Source organism: Ovis canadensis, chromosome 13 (genome assembly GCF_042477335.2).
Source record: "Ovis canadensis isolate MfBH-ARS-UI-01 breed Bighorn chromosome 13, ARS-UI_OviCan_v2, whole genome shotgun sequence".
Classification (NCBI taxonomy): Eukaryota; Metazoa; Chordata; class Mammalia; order Artiodactyla; family Bovidae; genus Ovis; species Ovis canadensis.
In genome coordinates, this window is record NC_091257.1 from 38529301 (window position 1) to 38545779 (window position 16479).

The window sequence follows — 16479 nt, forward strand, 5'->3', positions numbered from 1 at the left end:
GTGTAGGTGTTCTGATTTATTTTATTTTATTACCCTTTTCATCAAAATATACTTCCTCAGTTGAATAATTCCAATTAGAATTCTTCCTTGAGAAAAGGAATTCATTACCTTCCTTAGTGCTATTTGGAAGTTGTTATGCGTTCCACTGCTCTATGAAGAGATCAGAGCAGAATGTGGGACAATGCCCTTTGATCTTCTGTAGTGATATCCAGAGTCTTGCCATTCAAAATGGTGTTATTTTGGAAGGCTATTATTAAAGTGCATATACAGTCAAACCCAGCCAAAATGCCAGCCAAGCAAATGAGATCCAAGAATTCAACTGCAACATATGAGTTACTTTTCAGGCGGAGGGTGTTGACATGATGCAGCACAGCTTGCCATCTGGGAGTTCTGGGGGTCTGGCTGTGGCATCCAAACCCCTCCTTGGCTGGCTGTGGTTTGGCACCAGCTGGCAGGGGTTGTCCACCCACTTAAAATATTAATGGTGATTCTTCTGGCTTCTGCAGCTGGCTGGAACTTCCAGAACAGGGGCAGCAATTCCAGGAATCTTCCTCTTGGTTGCCAGCTCTTCTGTTGGCCTGACTTGGGCAGATTGAACTGGGAGAAGACAGGATATAAAGAAGCCCACACTAGGGTGACCACTTCTCAGCCTGCCTCACCTTCCCCTCCACTCCCCAAGCAGAAGATGAGGACTGCAGTCAGGAACAGGAAGCAGAGTGGAGGAGAGTAATCAACCTCTGATAGCATCACATCTTTACTGTGCACACATTTATAACAGAAATAGTGATTTCCAACATTGACAGAGCAATGAAACGAATTAGAGCAGATCCATACGGCAGACGACAGTGCAACCAATCAAAATGATAATTTCAAAGAAAACGTAATAATGTAAAATACTTATGATATTAAAATAAGTGAAAAAGTGGAGTGGAAATTGTTTATAGATATGGATTTAAGATTATAAAATGAGTTTGTATATGTATACATGTAAAATACTAGAAGAAGCAGCTAAGAGTTTCCATGCCACAAATAAGACCCAGCACAACCAAATAAATAAATATTTTTTAAAAATATTAGAAGAAAATACATCATACGGTTTGTTGTGTGTGTGTGTGTGTGTGTGTGTGTGTGTATGGTGCAGTTTGGATGATTTTTAAAATACGTCTGCATTCTCTAAAATTTGCATGTCTTTATAATAACTTTAAAAGATGCAACCATCTTCCCTCATTAAGTAAATAACACAGTAATGCCATTTAACATAGTAGCCTAAATTCTGTAAGAGAACAGCTTTGTAAGTTGCTCCTTGCTATTTATTACAGTTATTGTCAAAATAAGTCTTAGTGGAACAGGCCATCTTTCTACATGTAGGGGGAAGGGAAGCTCCTCCTTGAGTTCATGAAGACTCCTTAAAAGGAAAGAAGGCTACAAATATGAGGAAAATAGTATAGTGTTGTTTCTATGTATTAGACATCCAATTCCCAATGTGTAGGGTCAATGAATTTTTATCCTTTTTAAGAAGCTGGACTTCCCTAGTGGTCCAGTGGTTAAGAATCCTCCTGCCAATGCAGAGGACACAAGTTTGATCCCAGGTCTAGAAAGATCCCACAAGCCATGCGTCCAGTAAGCCAGTAGGCCACAAGTACTAAGCCTGTGTGCCCTAGAACCCATGCTCTGCAACAAGAGAAACCACTGCAAAGAGAAACCTGCTCACCGCAATGAAGAGTAGCCCGTGACACTGCAGCAAGAGAAAGCCTGCACACAGTAATGAAGACCCGGCACAGCCTAAAACAAAATAAATTTGAAAATTAATTAAAGAAAGAAGTTTGAAACCGGGAAAAAATATGGACTCCAAAAGGAAACTGCAAAATTAATATTCTAATAAAGATTTTATTAACTGTGTACCATGCATAACATAATACTATCAAGTTTATTCGATTTTATATAAAAATGACATGACAGAAGCTACTTGTGAGTTTGGTTTCATGTTACAAGTATACATAACGGTTGATTCAAAAGATCCTAAGTAGCTGGTCAAATATGTCAGTCATAGCCCAAAATTCTAAGAGCAAAATTATAAACATTTTTCCAACATATGTTACAGCAAGAGTATTGTATTAAATGTAAGACATGAGTTCATTATAGTATGCTTGATACAGTGAGCGGGTAGAGCCTCCAAAAATAAGAATGCCTGACACTTAACATTTGGGGAAGCAGGCAGGTTCCATTCTTTGTTGATTAACTCTGGGCCACACTATCAGTGTGACCTTCAGGAGTCAAGGCTGAATGAAAAGACCAGAAGAATCAGATTTTAGCCTGAGTTTTCGGTCCTGGCTAAGGGAAAAGTCCACAGTGTCCAGAGGCAGAAAGCAAGGAGACCCCAGCTGTGGGGAGGCCAGCAAGGACCCTACTAGGAAGGTAGCAAACCCTGCAGGCTGCCTGTGAGTCTGTCCCAGTCCCTATGGCTGGGGCCCCAGTTGTCTGACCATTGTTAAAGACGGTTGGTATTCTCATGTACTTTTTCACTGACAGTTCAGAAAAAATGCATTCATGAAACTACTATCTATTGATTGTGCCTACTAAGTGCTGGGTACCATTGTAGGGCCTACATATGACTTCTTCCCTCATAGAGTTTACAGTCCAAGAGGATAGAGTAGAAGCAAATAAACAGAAAACCTGACAATTACAGATTGTGGTGAGGGGTCTGAAGGTAGTAAATCCAGGACCTTTATGGAACACAGGCAGAGTGTCAGGGGAATCCTCTCCAAGGAAAAGATACTTAGGCCTGAAAGATGAGGAAACAGTGGGGTGAAGAGCAACCTGGACAGAGGGGCCATCAGCCTGAGAACCCCTGATCTAGGCTGCAAAGGAGGCCTGGTGAGACTGGCAGGGCTCCCCAACACTGAGATCCCGGCAATGATTTGAATGCTATTCTCAGCGTAACGGGAGCCCTTGGGAAGCTGAGGATTTGTTTATAAAAAAGACTTCCGAGGCTCCAATAGATTGAAGGATCATAAATGTCAAAGTAGGGAGACAAGTGAGATAACTATTATAGGAAAACCCAGGGAACAGATGATGGGGGCTTGGACTAATATCTTTAAAAACAGAAAACAAAACACTTTATTGAGGTATGATTGATTTGTTGTACACTTTAATATATCTCACTTGATAAGTTTCACAATATCTTTTTAATGTTGGCAGCATCTTTCGGCTTGTTCCATTTTCCAGCCCTGATGTTTCTACTTACATTAGGAATTGGATTTAGTTAAGTTTTGACTTGTTGATCCTCTCTATTGAATGTTTATTTTATACTCAATCTACTCACATATATAAGTATATGTATATGTATATTTTTGTCCATACCACGTGGCCTGTGGGATCTTATTTCCCCAACCAGGGATTGAACCCATGCCCCTGCATTGGAAGTGTGGAGTCTTCCACTGGACCACCAGGGAAGTCCCTGGAATAATGTCTTGACAATAAAGATAAAATAAAACTGGGCAAATCATCAAAGAGGGGCAGTTGTGTTTTAGCGTCGGTGAGTATGGAGAAAGTGCTGACTTGGCCTCGCTGCTTAAAGGGGAATTTAGTGGAAGATCTCTGTCACTGCCTCATTTTTTTTTTTTTAACATTCCTACAACCATAGGGCACCCTAGTTTGAGTGATTGCTGCTCTTCATGAAAAGGCACCTAAAGAGAAACCTCCCCTAAAGTCTGCTTTAATGAACGTATTTTTAATTCTCACATCGAATATCTGCTGTATTGATGGTACACTAAAGAAAACCTAGAGAAAGAGTTGATGTGTATGTCTGAAACTCAGCCAAAGAAATGTGACCCAAAATCAGCATAAGGGAAATGATCACAGCTGCCTTCGTGCCGCTGCGTCCAGTAGTCGGAGATGGGAGGCTTCCCACGATCTTCGCTGCTCTTGAGGACCGAACAGAAGATTGAAAACAGTAGCCTTGAGCGTCATCAAAGGACAAAAGCCCTCCTACCCTGGGTCTGAGCTGGTTAACCTCGGGCAGGTCTAGTCCTCCAGCCCCCGTGGGGAAGAACTGAAGTGGGGAAGAGGAACAAGGGGTTCCTAAGAGATTCCCAAGTCCTGCCCAGGCTGTTTCCACTTCCTCCTCGCCACTCTCAGTTCCTGAACTTAGCTGTTCCCACTTCCTGCATAAGCAGAAGCAGGCCCAGAGCACTGAGTTGGGAGGTGTACTGTATGGGCATCCCTTAGACACATCTACGTTCTCACATCCCTTCTCCCAAACCCAGGGGCCTCCATTTTCACACCCGATCATGCCCCTGAGAGTTATAGAGAAGTCTGCAAATCTGTTGAACCTTCTCTGTCACCTGTATAAAGATTCAGAATTCTATGCCTGAGTTTTCTCACTGTTTCGGTTTTGGATGCCTATACAGTGCTGGTTTGGAGAAGGCAATGGCACCCCAGTCCAGTACTCTTGCCTGGAAAATCCCATGGACGGAGGAGCCTGGTAGGCTGCAGTCCACGGGGTCGCCAAGAGTCAGACACGACTGAACGACTTCACTTTCACTTTTCACTTTCATACATTGGAGAAGGAAATGGCAGCCCACTCCAGTGTTCTTGCTTGGAGAATCCCAGGGACAGGGGAGCCTGGTGGGCTGCCGACTATGGGGTCGCACAGAGTCGGACATGACTGAAGTGACTTAGCAGTAGCAGTATACAGTGCTGGTTAATTTCGGTCCTCATAATCTAGTGTCCATTCTGTCACCACCAGTGGGCCTTAGTCATGTCTCCTAAATTTGAAAGAGGTGGAGTTGGACTTCCTGGGTTGCTTAGATGCAGAAGAGTAGTACCTTTTAATTCCCCTAAATATTTCTGTGCCAGCTAACATTTAAACATTTTATTAAAATAAGGCTATAGATGAAATCATTATTATAAAATTCTAGGCCTGAATTTAAAAGATAGGAGAGTGATGATCAATCATATCTATGCCCTTTATTCATGCTTTCATCTTAAATATGACATGGCTTGCACTTAGAGAGTTGGCAGAGAACTAACTTTCAATAAAGAATCCTGCTTTTCCAGTCTTCATTTAGGTTTTTTCTGCTTTAGCTTTCACATTCAAATTTTAAGTAGATCATAAGAGTAGCATTTTAAAACTTGATAAAATAAAACTCAGGGACTTAACCTGAAGTCAGAAATAGGTCTATGATCATTTTTTTCCTCATTCATACATCACGTATGTGTTGAGGTCCTAGAAAATTCTGGGAACAAACAGATCTAAGATGCACCCTTGTCTTGAGGAGCTCAGAGCTTAGTAGAGAAGATAATTTCGTGAACCAATCATCTCCAGCACTGTACATGCACTATAGCAAAACCAAAGAGGTACGCAGAGGAAGACCATTGGATCAGACTGCGCAGGTAAAGGAAGGAGAGGAAACTGGGTAGTCAGAGCCAGAAAGGGTGGTCCTGAAATTATGGTACTTGAGTAATACAGAAAAAAAAAAAAAATGCAACATACTCACTGCATCTTTTCATTTCATTGTTGTAGTTCCACAAAAAGTAGTTCAGTCCTGTAAAAAGTTTAATATATACAGAAAGTCATGGTCTAAAAGGAGAAAGTCCCCCTCCTACCCCTCTACCCCATCTCCCCTTCTCTCTCCTTCTCCATCCTTCCCTTATACCCTTCCCTCTCCCACTTCCTTCTGCTCTCATCTGTTTACAGTGATGTGCCCTTATGCTGGGGGGTGTGTCCCAAAAGCATCCCAGAGGATGCTCAAATTCTCGGAGAGTACTGAACCCTGTATATGCTGTGCTTTTTCCTACACATACATTCCCAATGATGAAGTGTGATTTATAAATCAGGCACAGTAAGGGATTAGGAACAATAACTAATAGTACAAGAGAAATTTCAGTTGCAAAATAAATGTGTCACAGATTTGAAATGTACAGTGTAGGGAATGTGGTAACTATGTAATTTCTTTGTACAGTGACAGATTGAATCTAGACTTATTATGGTGATCAATTTGGAATGTATAGAATTAGCAACTCAAATAGATAATTATCAAGTTATCAAATCACTGGAACACAATTATGAAATTGTGTACCAGGAACTAACATAGTTTCATAAGTCAACTATACTTCAACAAACAAACAAACCCATAGAGAAAATAAATCAGATTTGTGATTACCGGAGGCGAGGGGGGTGGGGTGGTGGGAGGAGGGAGAATTGGATGAAAGTGGCTAAAAGGTACAAACTTCCAGTTATAAGTACTAGAGATGTAAGGTACAACATGATAAATATAATTAATGCTGCTGTATGAACTTGGGCAAACTCTGGGAGATAGTAAGTGACAAAGAAGCCTGGTGTGCTGCGGTCCATGGGGTTGCAAAGAGTCACACATGACTTAGCAACTAAACAACAGCGTTTTATAGGACCATTAAGAGAGTAAATCCTAAGAGTTCTCATCACAAAGAAAAAGCCTTTTTCTATTTCTTTAATTTTGTGTCTATATGAAATGATAGATGTTCACTAAACTTACTGTGGTCATCAGTTCATGATGTATATAAGCCAAATCGTAATGCCGTACATCTTAAACTTTTACAATGCTGTGTGTCAATATATCTCAACAAACCTCGAGAGAAAATATTTGCAAATGGCACATTTGATAAAAGACTGTTACCCAATTACACAAAGAACTCTTAAAACTTAACAATAAGAAAATAGACACCCAAGTTGAAAATGGGCCAAAGGCCCTAACCAACACCTTACCAAAGAAGATATTCAGATGGCAATTAAGCATATAAAAAGATGCCTGGTAGCAAATGTCATCAGGGAAATGCACATTAAAACTAATAAGATACCACTGCACACCTACTAGAATGGCCAAAATTTGGGACCACTGACAGACCCAATGCTGGTGAGGATGTGGAGCAATAGGAACTTGACATAAATAAATAGGTAAATAAATAAATAAAAATGAAATAGAACAATTATCACCATATACTGTAGTAAAAGTTATGTGGCGGTGCTTTCTCTCAAAAAATATTATCGTACAAATAAAATGCCTTTACCACCTTAACTAAGCACTTACCACCCACTGAGTCCTTATTTAAAGTCTGAGCTGCAACAGCAAAACTTGCATGAATCTCCTTTTTCTTCTTCACAATTTCACGGGTAGACTTGTTCTTACTGTAGGTTGTAGCAACCTGGTCATATGATATTTTTTCTTTCCTTATTAAGTTGAGAACGATCACCTCCTCACTTACAGGAGGCACTTAGCGGCTTCTCCTTGGCATAATCCAAATCCTGCTCTTTGGGCCATGATCAAGTGAGATATGGGTCCTTGAACAGAAGCCCTGCTATGTGCAACAGTCCATCTGATAATCGGGATGGCTAGATATGCTGGACAAAGGGACAATTCACGTCCTGGGCTGGACAGAGTGGGATGGTGCAAGATTTTATCATGATACGCAGAACAGCGCACGATTTCAAATATATGAATTGTTTATTTCTGGAATTTTCCATTTAACATTTTTGGACCCAGGTTGACCATAAGCAACTGAAGCAGCAAGAAGCAAAACTGAGGATAAGGGTGGGGGAGACTAAGTAAAGGAGACTATTCCTTACATATTGTTTTATGACTTGCTTCCTTTCTACTTGACACAATGCCTTGGAGATCTTTCCTTATTTTAGTAACAGGCTCATCTCATTATCACAAATCTCATGGATACAAAACTGTCTTTTTTTTTTTTTTTTTAGTCCATTGTGTACTTCATTAATTGGAGAAGGAAATGGCAACCCACTCCAGTGTTCTTGCCAGAATTCCAGGGTCGAACTTCATTAAGCTTTAGCTCAGTTCTTAGCTGAACAGCAGAGAACTTGGTCGAATCCCTTCTAAATAAACTTGGTCAACTCTGAGTCATTCTCAGTCTCTGTTAGGTAAATCCTCAGTGAATGTTGATGGCCCTCTGCCTAGGAGTGACCTGGGATGGGGACAGGGAGCTTATGTGTTGTGGCCTGGCAATAGAGACCATTGATGGATTGTGGGCGGCCCCTTCTCCTAGTATCCACCAGGATGACCTCTACAAGACCACAGTTCTACTCAGGCCTTTGGGTTCAGGACACTTCCCAGCTTGACTCCTGTTCCCTTCGCTTCTGCCCTTCTCCCCTCAGCCATCCATCCTCCCTAAGAGAATCCCTGGGGCTTTGGGCTTCCTGGTCCTTCCCCCTGGAGCCTGGATCGGTCAGCACTCCTCCATGCCCAGGGCCCTTTGCGGTTGCTCTCTGTGAGGCTCTCAGCCTCCCAGGACACACCCAGTCATCAAGGCCTAGATCTTCTCTGATCTGGGACTTCTGGCCCATAGCAGGACTGATTCTGCTGCTCTCCTACTCTGAGAAAATCTCCCAGCTGCACCAAAAGGGTTTTTTCCCATCTCTTTCTAAAAGGCATGTGTTCATCCCAAGCTATCAATGTTTCAAAGAAACATTTATATATATATATATATATATATATATATATATATATATATGTCTTTTTATATGAATGTACTAGAATTTCTCTAAGATAGGTACCTCCTGCTGCTGCTGCTAAATCACTTCAGTCATGTCCAACTCTTTGTGACCCCATAGGCGGCAGCCCACCAGGCTCCCCCATCCCTGGGATTCTCCAGGCAAGAACGCTGGAGTGGGTTGCCTTTCAAGATAGGCACCTACAAGGTAGAATTAACAGGTTATAGCAAATTGCTTTACAAAGATAATTTGCTTTCTGATAGTGTATGAAATGCCCTTTCTCCCATCCCTTATTGACCCTGGATACTGTGTTTTTACAAATGTTGCTAATCTAATGAGCGAAATAGGATTTTTTATTTAATTTTTTTCATGTCTTGAATGAATTAGAACTGGAGCAAGACATCTTTCCATGTTCATTGACTGTTGCAGGTTGAGTTCTAGGAAGCTGATGCTGAGATGGAGATCAGGGAGCAGGAAGTTATTAGGGAGTGCTCTTTTGATTACCCTCCATGGGGGAATATCCTCCACTCCAGTATTTTTGCCTGGAGAATTCTATGGACAGAGGAGCCTGGTGGGCTACAGTCCATGGGGTCACAAAGAGTCGGACATGACTGAGTGACTTGGCACTGGTATGTGGGGGAAGGGAGGAAGGCGGGATGATGCAGAGGGACAAGTTGGGGCTGTACTCAGCTGACCTCTTGGTGATCTCTGATGCCGGGATGGCCCTTTGGAGTTGCCCTGAGTTAGCGCACAGTGGCCAGCCCTGTGCCCCCAGTCCTTGAATAGAGGCCGCCCAGGGAAGGCACATGCCCTTCCAGGAGACCACTCTTCCACTGAGGCTCATTCCCATAGAGACTGACAGCTGAGGGCAGTCAGCCAGCAGCCCTCTCGGCAGCTGGGGAAATAAATCCTTCAGGACTAGAACATAGCACGGCACACATTACACTGACTATATTTATTAATTTTTGAATTGCCTGTTCATAGTCTTTCTGTTTTTTTTTTTTTATTGATTTGTAGTGTTACTTTATTCTGGACGTTAATCCTTTAAACAGTACATGTAAATATTTTATCTCAGTCCCCTGCTGATTTTCAACATTAAGGAGTCATTTATTTTGAAGACCTATTACATTTTTAGATAATCAAATTTGTCCATTTCTCTTCTCCAAGATTATAGAAATATTTATATTGTCTTTGAATTGTTCAGTCAATAAGTTGTGTCTGACTCCTTGTGACCCCATGAACTGCAGCATTCCAGGTTTCTCTGTCCTTCACTATCTCCCTGAACTTGATCAAATTCATGTCCACTGAGTCAGTGATGCCATCCAACCATCTTATCCTCAGTTGCCTTCTTCTCCACTTGCCCTCAATCTTTCCCAGCATCAGAGTCTTTTCCAGTGAGTCAGTTTTCCTATCAGGTGATCACATTATTGGAGCTTTAGCTTCAGCATCAGTCCTTTCAATGAATATTCAGATTTATTTTCTTTAGGATTGACTGGTTTGATCTTCTTGTTGTCCAAGGGACTCTCAAGTCTTCTCCAGCACCACAGTTCAAAAGCATCAATTCTTTGATGCTCAGCCTCCTTTATGGTCCAACTTTCACATCCATACATGACTATAGAAATATTTATATTTTCTTTGAATAGTTCTATGTTTTTTAAAGAAGTGTCTACAGCTCTTTAATTCCTCTGGATTTATGTTCATGGTAAGAGGTGATGTTCAACATCATATATAATATTTAGTAGACTCTTCTCTATAGACTGATGTAAATGGACATACATCTTAGGATTAAAATTTTCACTTAAGTGGGAATATTTTTTGATTCTGCAATTCCAGTAATCTGTTATCTGTACTTAAGCATTTTCTCTTTCTCATGAACTTGAGAATGCTGCTGCTGCTGCTAAGTCACTTAAGTCGTGTCAGACTCTGCAACGCCATAGACGGCAGCCCACCAGGCTCCCCCGTCCCTGGGATTCGCCAGGCAAGAACACTGGAGTGGGTTGCCATTTCCTTCTCCAATGCATGAAAGTGAAAAGTGAAAGTGAAGTCGCTCAGTTGTGTCTGGCTCTTAGCGACCCCAGGGACTGCAGCCTACGAGGCTCCTCCATCCATGGGACTTTCCAGGCAAGAGTACTGGAGTGGGGTGCCATTGCCTTCTCCAGAACTTGAGAATAAACTTTTCTTATTGATTACATTAAATGTATAGACTAAACTGAAATATTACAACTTTAAAACATTGAGACTTTACACTGAAGAACACCTCTCTCTCTCTTTTTAAGATTTAAAAACAATTACATTTAGGAATTTTCCTGGTCATCCAGTGACTAAGACTTCATGCTCCCAAGGCAGGGGACCTGAGTTTGATCCCTGATCAGGGAACTAGATACCACATTCTATAACTAAGATCTGGCACAACCAAATAAACATTTTTAAAAATTACCTTTAGTAAAATTTTATAATTTCCTTCATATAGGACTTATACATTTCTTGTTAGGTTTACTTCTAAGTGTTTTGCTTATTTCCCTCCCTTTTGTCAATGGAATCCATTTCTTTTTTCAGTGATGTATTATACTATGCATGTAACAATCTGCTTGTTTAATTACTAGCAATTTATTATACCTATGTTCATAAGTGAAATTGTTTATGATAATATTCTATTAATAAATCTTACATAGTTTTGGTAACAGACACGTTTGAAACTTTACTTGTTTTTCCTACCATATTTATATAAATAAAAATAAAATATGAGTCGTCTGTTCATTTATGGTATAGCAGAAGCCACTCAAAACCCTTTTGTCCTAGTGTCTATTTCAGGGTTTTGTGGTAGTTATTTATTTTCTTGTTCAGGTTTCTATCTTTTGGGCTCAGTTTTGATGATATACATGTTTCTAGAAAATTAACCACTTAGGTTTTATATTTTATTGCTATAAATTTCTACATAGTAATCTGTTATGACAATTTCAAGCTATATTTTTGCTTTCTTTTTTTTTTTTTACCTTATTTGACAAAATTCCAGGTGCTTTTATTCTTCCTTTCAAAAAAAAGTTTTACTGGCTTTATTGATTAAGCTAAATTTATAGTGTTAATTTTAGTTTTTAGATTTCTTACTTTTGTGGATTATTTTATTCTTTTTTCTAGATTCTTAAATTGAATGATTGCTATGTCTTATTGATTTCTAATCTTTCTTCCTTTCTAATATATACCTTTATGTCCATAAATTTTTTTCGGAAGTTCCCTGGTAGGTCAGTGGTTGGGACTCCACGCTCTCACTGCCAAGGGTCTGGGTTCAATCCCTGGATGGGGAACTAAAATCCCACAAGCTGAAGGGTGCGGCCAAAAAAAAATTGTACATAACATTTTTTCTAATCACCACCCTGCCTGCATCTCACAGGTTTACAGTTTCCTCATTTTTGCTCTTTTCTAAAAATTTTTTGAAAGTCCTTTTGATTTAATATTATTTGGAAATGAAATAACAAAAATATTTTTAGTAAATAACTCAGCAGAAATAAAAAAGAGATCTTAAGATGCCAGAAATAAAGAAGGAAGTGCTATAAGTCAATGGGAATGATGACCTGTTGGCCCTGTTTCCTAAGGCTGATGGGAAATCTTTTCCCCATCAGGTCTGCTAAGGCAGTGGCTCCCAACCTTTCTGGCACCAAGGACTGGTTTAGCGGATGACAGTTTTCCCGCAGGTGGGGGGTGAGGGGAAGAATGGTTCAGACAGTGATGAAGCTTTGTCACCTAGCCCACCACTCACCTCCTGCTGCGCAGCCAGTTTCCTAACAGGCAGCGGACAGGTACCATTCCATGGCCCAGGGGTTGGTGACCCCTGTGCTAAGGTTTGCAAATCTGAGGGCTCATGACCTGGGTACTGCACAGGTCTGAAAATTAGAACTGAGTTGTGTGCATAAACCTGAGCTCAGAAGTCAGCCCCACTTGTGGAAAGGACATTAGAAAGAACTAGGTCCCTCTGCCTGGTTAAGGAAGGGGCAAAGAAGTTTGCCATGCATCTCAGTGAGTACTGGGCAGGCTATTTTCTGCACACCTACAATACTGTGTCCATGGGAAAACTTACCGGCTTTTTGCCAGGCCTTTCCTTTCCTGTTGATGCTGTGCAAATCACAGTAAATTGGACAGAACACTGTGACATGTCAGGGGGCTAATTCATCCCACCCCCAAATCAGGGAACCCTCCAAGAGAGCTAGGATTAAGCATGTAAGGTGTATAACAAATGCGGCTTAAAACAACAAAATTTATTATCTTATGATTATGGCTATCAGAAGACTGAAATGGATTTCACTGGGCTAAACTCAAAGTGTTAACAGAACTGTGTGTTTGAAACTTAGTATTAATATTTTGGCAGTCCTTGGGACCTACATTTAAAATATGTTCCTCTAGAGAGGATGCAACTTGGACCTTTTTCTGCCATACAAATAACGGGACTCTGGCTCCCCAAGCTGGGTACACACTGTGGCTATAACGCTACAGACTTGTCCGTCCTCTCTTAATACCTCACCTAGAGACAAGACCAACACAGGCAAATACTCTTCTTTTTCAAGGTACATCTTTTCTAGTTCATCCACTTACAAAATCATTTTTTGGTGAAGGTTCTGACTTTTATGGGCATCTTCGACTCCGCCTGCTTGGCCTTTACTCTGCTTGGCCTTCAGATTCTGGGCCATCAGGGATCTGCAGATGCCCCTAGGTTAAATGCTGGTTTGAGTAATTTGAAATAGTGCTTTCAAGTGCTTTACAGCCTAATTGTTTTTCCTTACTTTCTCCACAGCAGAGATACATCTTTTTGAAATATATTTTTTCCTGTATTTTATCAATCACTTTGAAAAGGATTCTGGTACTTCCATGGTGGTCCAGGGGCTAAGCCTCTTGTGCTCCCAATGCAGCGGGCCCAGGTTCTATTCCTAGTCAGGGAACTAGATCCCACCTGCTTAACAAAGATCCTGAGGGCTACAACTAAGACCCAAAGCAACCAAATAAACAGAGAAATTAATTATTTTTAAAAAAAGGGTTCTGTACCTGGATGATTCTACCAAATTTTACCAAATTGCTGGAAACAGAAACCGGGAGACAATCTTTTAAAAGATAATGATTGAGACTTTTCAATCATGATAAGTTATAAAGGCTCTAATGTAAGAAGGACACCTAGTCTAGACTAGAATGAATTAAAACATCAGCACCTAAGCATGTTATAGTGAACTGCCTAATGTCAAAGACAAAGACAAAGATTAAAGATGAGAAATGTCACCTAAAAAGGATGACAGTTAAGCTGATATCTGTCTCTCAGTTGCAACATCAGCTGACATATGACAACAGGCTACTGAGTAAAAGTTAACTATCAACCTAGAAATCTATTCTGAACTGAAGTGTTCTATATCTCATCCATCAGGTTGGCACTGATTTTTAAAAATCTAATTATGCAAAGAATTAGTCACAATGTGAGGAAATTGGAAATCTTATCCACCACATTGCTGTCAATGTAAATTGGTGGAATGTAAATTAAGGTGACTTCTTAGCACAATCTGACAATATCTAGGGAAGCTGATGTCCTAAATTTCCTGTGCCTCAGCAATTGAACTTCTCTGGTAAATGCTATTATGTATTCCTTCCTTGGTTACTCAGCTGGTAAAGCATCTACCTGCAATGCAGGAGACCTGGGTTCGATCCCTGGGTTGGGAAGATCCCCCAGAGAAGGGAAAAGCTACCCACTCCAGTATTCTGGCCTGGAGAGATCCATGGACTGTATAGTCTATGGGGTTGAAAACAGTTGGACACTTTCTGAGTGACTTTGACTTTCATAGAAGTGCACACAAAGGTGTACTGTAATGGCAAGAAACTAGAAGCAATCTAAATTTTATCAGTAAGAGAATGGATCACTGAACTAAGACTTCATAGTAGCTAAACTGAATGAACTTGTCTTACGTATTTAAATGGATATATCTCTTGTAAAATATAGCTCAGTAAAGCTGGAAAAAAATAAAGGGATATAGCTTCACTGCTTTTTGAATTTAGAAAATATCACAGAAAGATACACATTTAAATAAATTAAGAAACAGTTGGGCTTTCCTGGTGGTCCAGTGGTTTAGAATCAGCTTGTCAATGCCGGTGACATGGGTTCAGTTCCTGGTCGGAGAAGATCCCACATGCCTTGGAACAAGTAAACCCGGGCACTGCAACTAGGGAGCCTGAACTCCAGAGCCCCTCAAACTGCAGCTACCGCAGCCCATGTGCCTAGAGCTGGTGCTCTGCAACAAGAGAAGCCACCACAACAAAAAGCCCGTGCATTGCAATCAAGAGTAGCCAGCATTCACCATAACTAAAGAAAGTCCCGCAGCAATGAAGACTCGGCACAGCCAAAAATAAAACAAATACAGAAATCTTAAAAAGAAAAAAAAGGAAGAAAGAAACAGCAAACAGACGGGGGGGAAAAAGGCTCCCTGCCCTCCCCGCCCGTCTGCTAAAAGCAGGACATTCACTTCTGTTTGTAGAGAAGTCGCTCTCTCTTTCTAGTACCAGGAAGAGGAAAACTCTTTTGTTGCTAGTTTATCATTCTGAGCAACTTCTTATTTCATTGAGATACAATTGACATATAACACTGTATTAGTTTAAGGAGCATACAACATAATGATTTGATACACGTATATATAGTGAAATGACTAAAGTTTAATTAATATCTGTCATTCCACATAGATATAATTTTTTTCTGGTATAAGAACTTTCAAGATTTACTCTTAGCTACTTTCAAATAAACATTGTGCTCTGCTGTACTCAGTTGCCTCAAGCTTGTCAGATTCTTTGTGACCCTGTGGGCTATAGCCCATCAGGCCAGGCTCCTCTGTCCATGGGATTCTCCAGGCAAGAATACTGGAGTGGGTTGCCATTTCCTTCTCCAGGGGATCTTCCCGACCGAGGGATCAAACCCAGGTCTCCCGCATTGGAGGCAGATGCTTTAACCTCTGGGAAGCCCCAGTCAAAACCTAGGAAGACAGGGGAAACTTTTTTTTTTTGGTCTCCTATATATAGTCTATATATTAAATATATATATAAAATAATCCTATATATTATTTATGGAGACATAGATATGTAAATAAAAATATAAAAAGAGGGATATTCACCATTGCAGTAAGGATGATTGTTAAGATAAATGGTTGTTACTAAGCCTCTGTTTGGGTTCCCTGAGTAATACGGGAACCGAGATAAATAGGATAAGAAAAAGTTGCTGTACTTGTAGCATTTTATTTCTCAAAAACATAAGTAAGAACTGCTTTAATATCAAAGGAAAATTGACAAAACATCTTAGAAGTAAATAGGTTAGAAAATAAGTTAAAATGTAGGGAATTAAATTTACATAATCAATACACTTAATAGAAGAGATACTGGAGGTGATCTGAAACAATCACACAATAGTAATGGGAACACAGCTGGTATATAAGCTATTTTGATTTTTTTGGTTCCATAATCCTTATTATAAACTTTATCAAGCCAGGCTTCAACAGTATGTGAACTGTGAACTTCCAGATGTTCAAGCTGGATTTAGAAAAGGCAGAGGAACCAGAGATCAAATTGCTAACATCCATTGGTTCATTGAAAAAGCAAGCGAGTTCCAGCAAAACATCTACTTCTGCTTTATTGACTATGCCAAAGCCTTTGACTGTGTGGATCACAACAAACTGTGCAAAATTCTTCAAAAGATGGGAATACCAGACCACCTGACCTGCCTCCTGAGAAAGCTGTATGCAGGTCAAGAAGCAACAGTTAGGACCAGACATGGTACAACAGACTGGTTCCAAATTGGGAAAGGAGTACATCAAGCTGTATATTGTCACCCTGCTTATTTAACTTATATGCAGAGTACATCATGAGAAATGCCAGGCTGGATGAAGCACAAGCTGGAATCAAGATTGCCAGGAGAAATATCAATAATCTCAAATATGCAGATGACACCACCCTCATGACAGGAAGCGAAGAACTAAAGAGCCTCT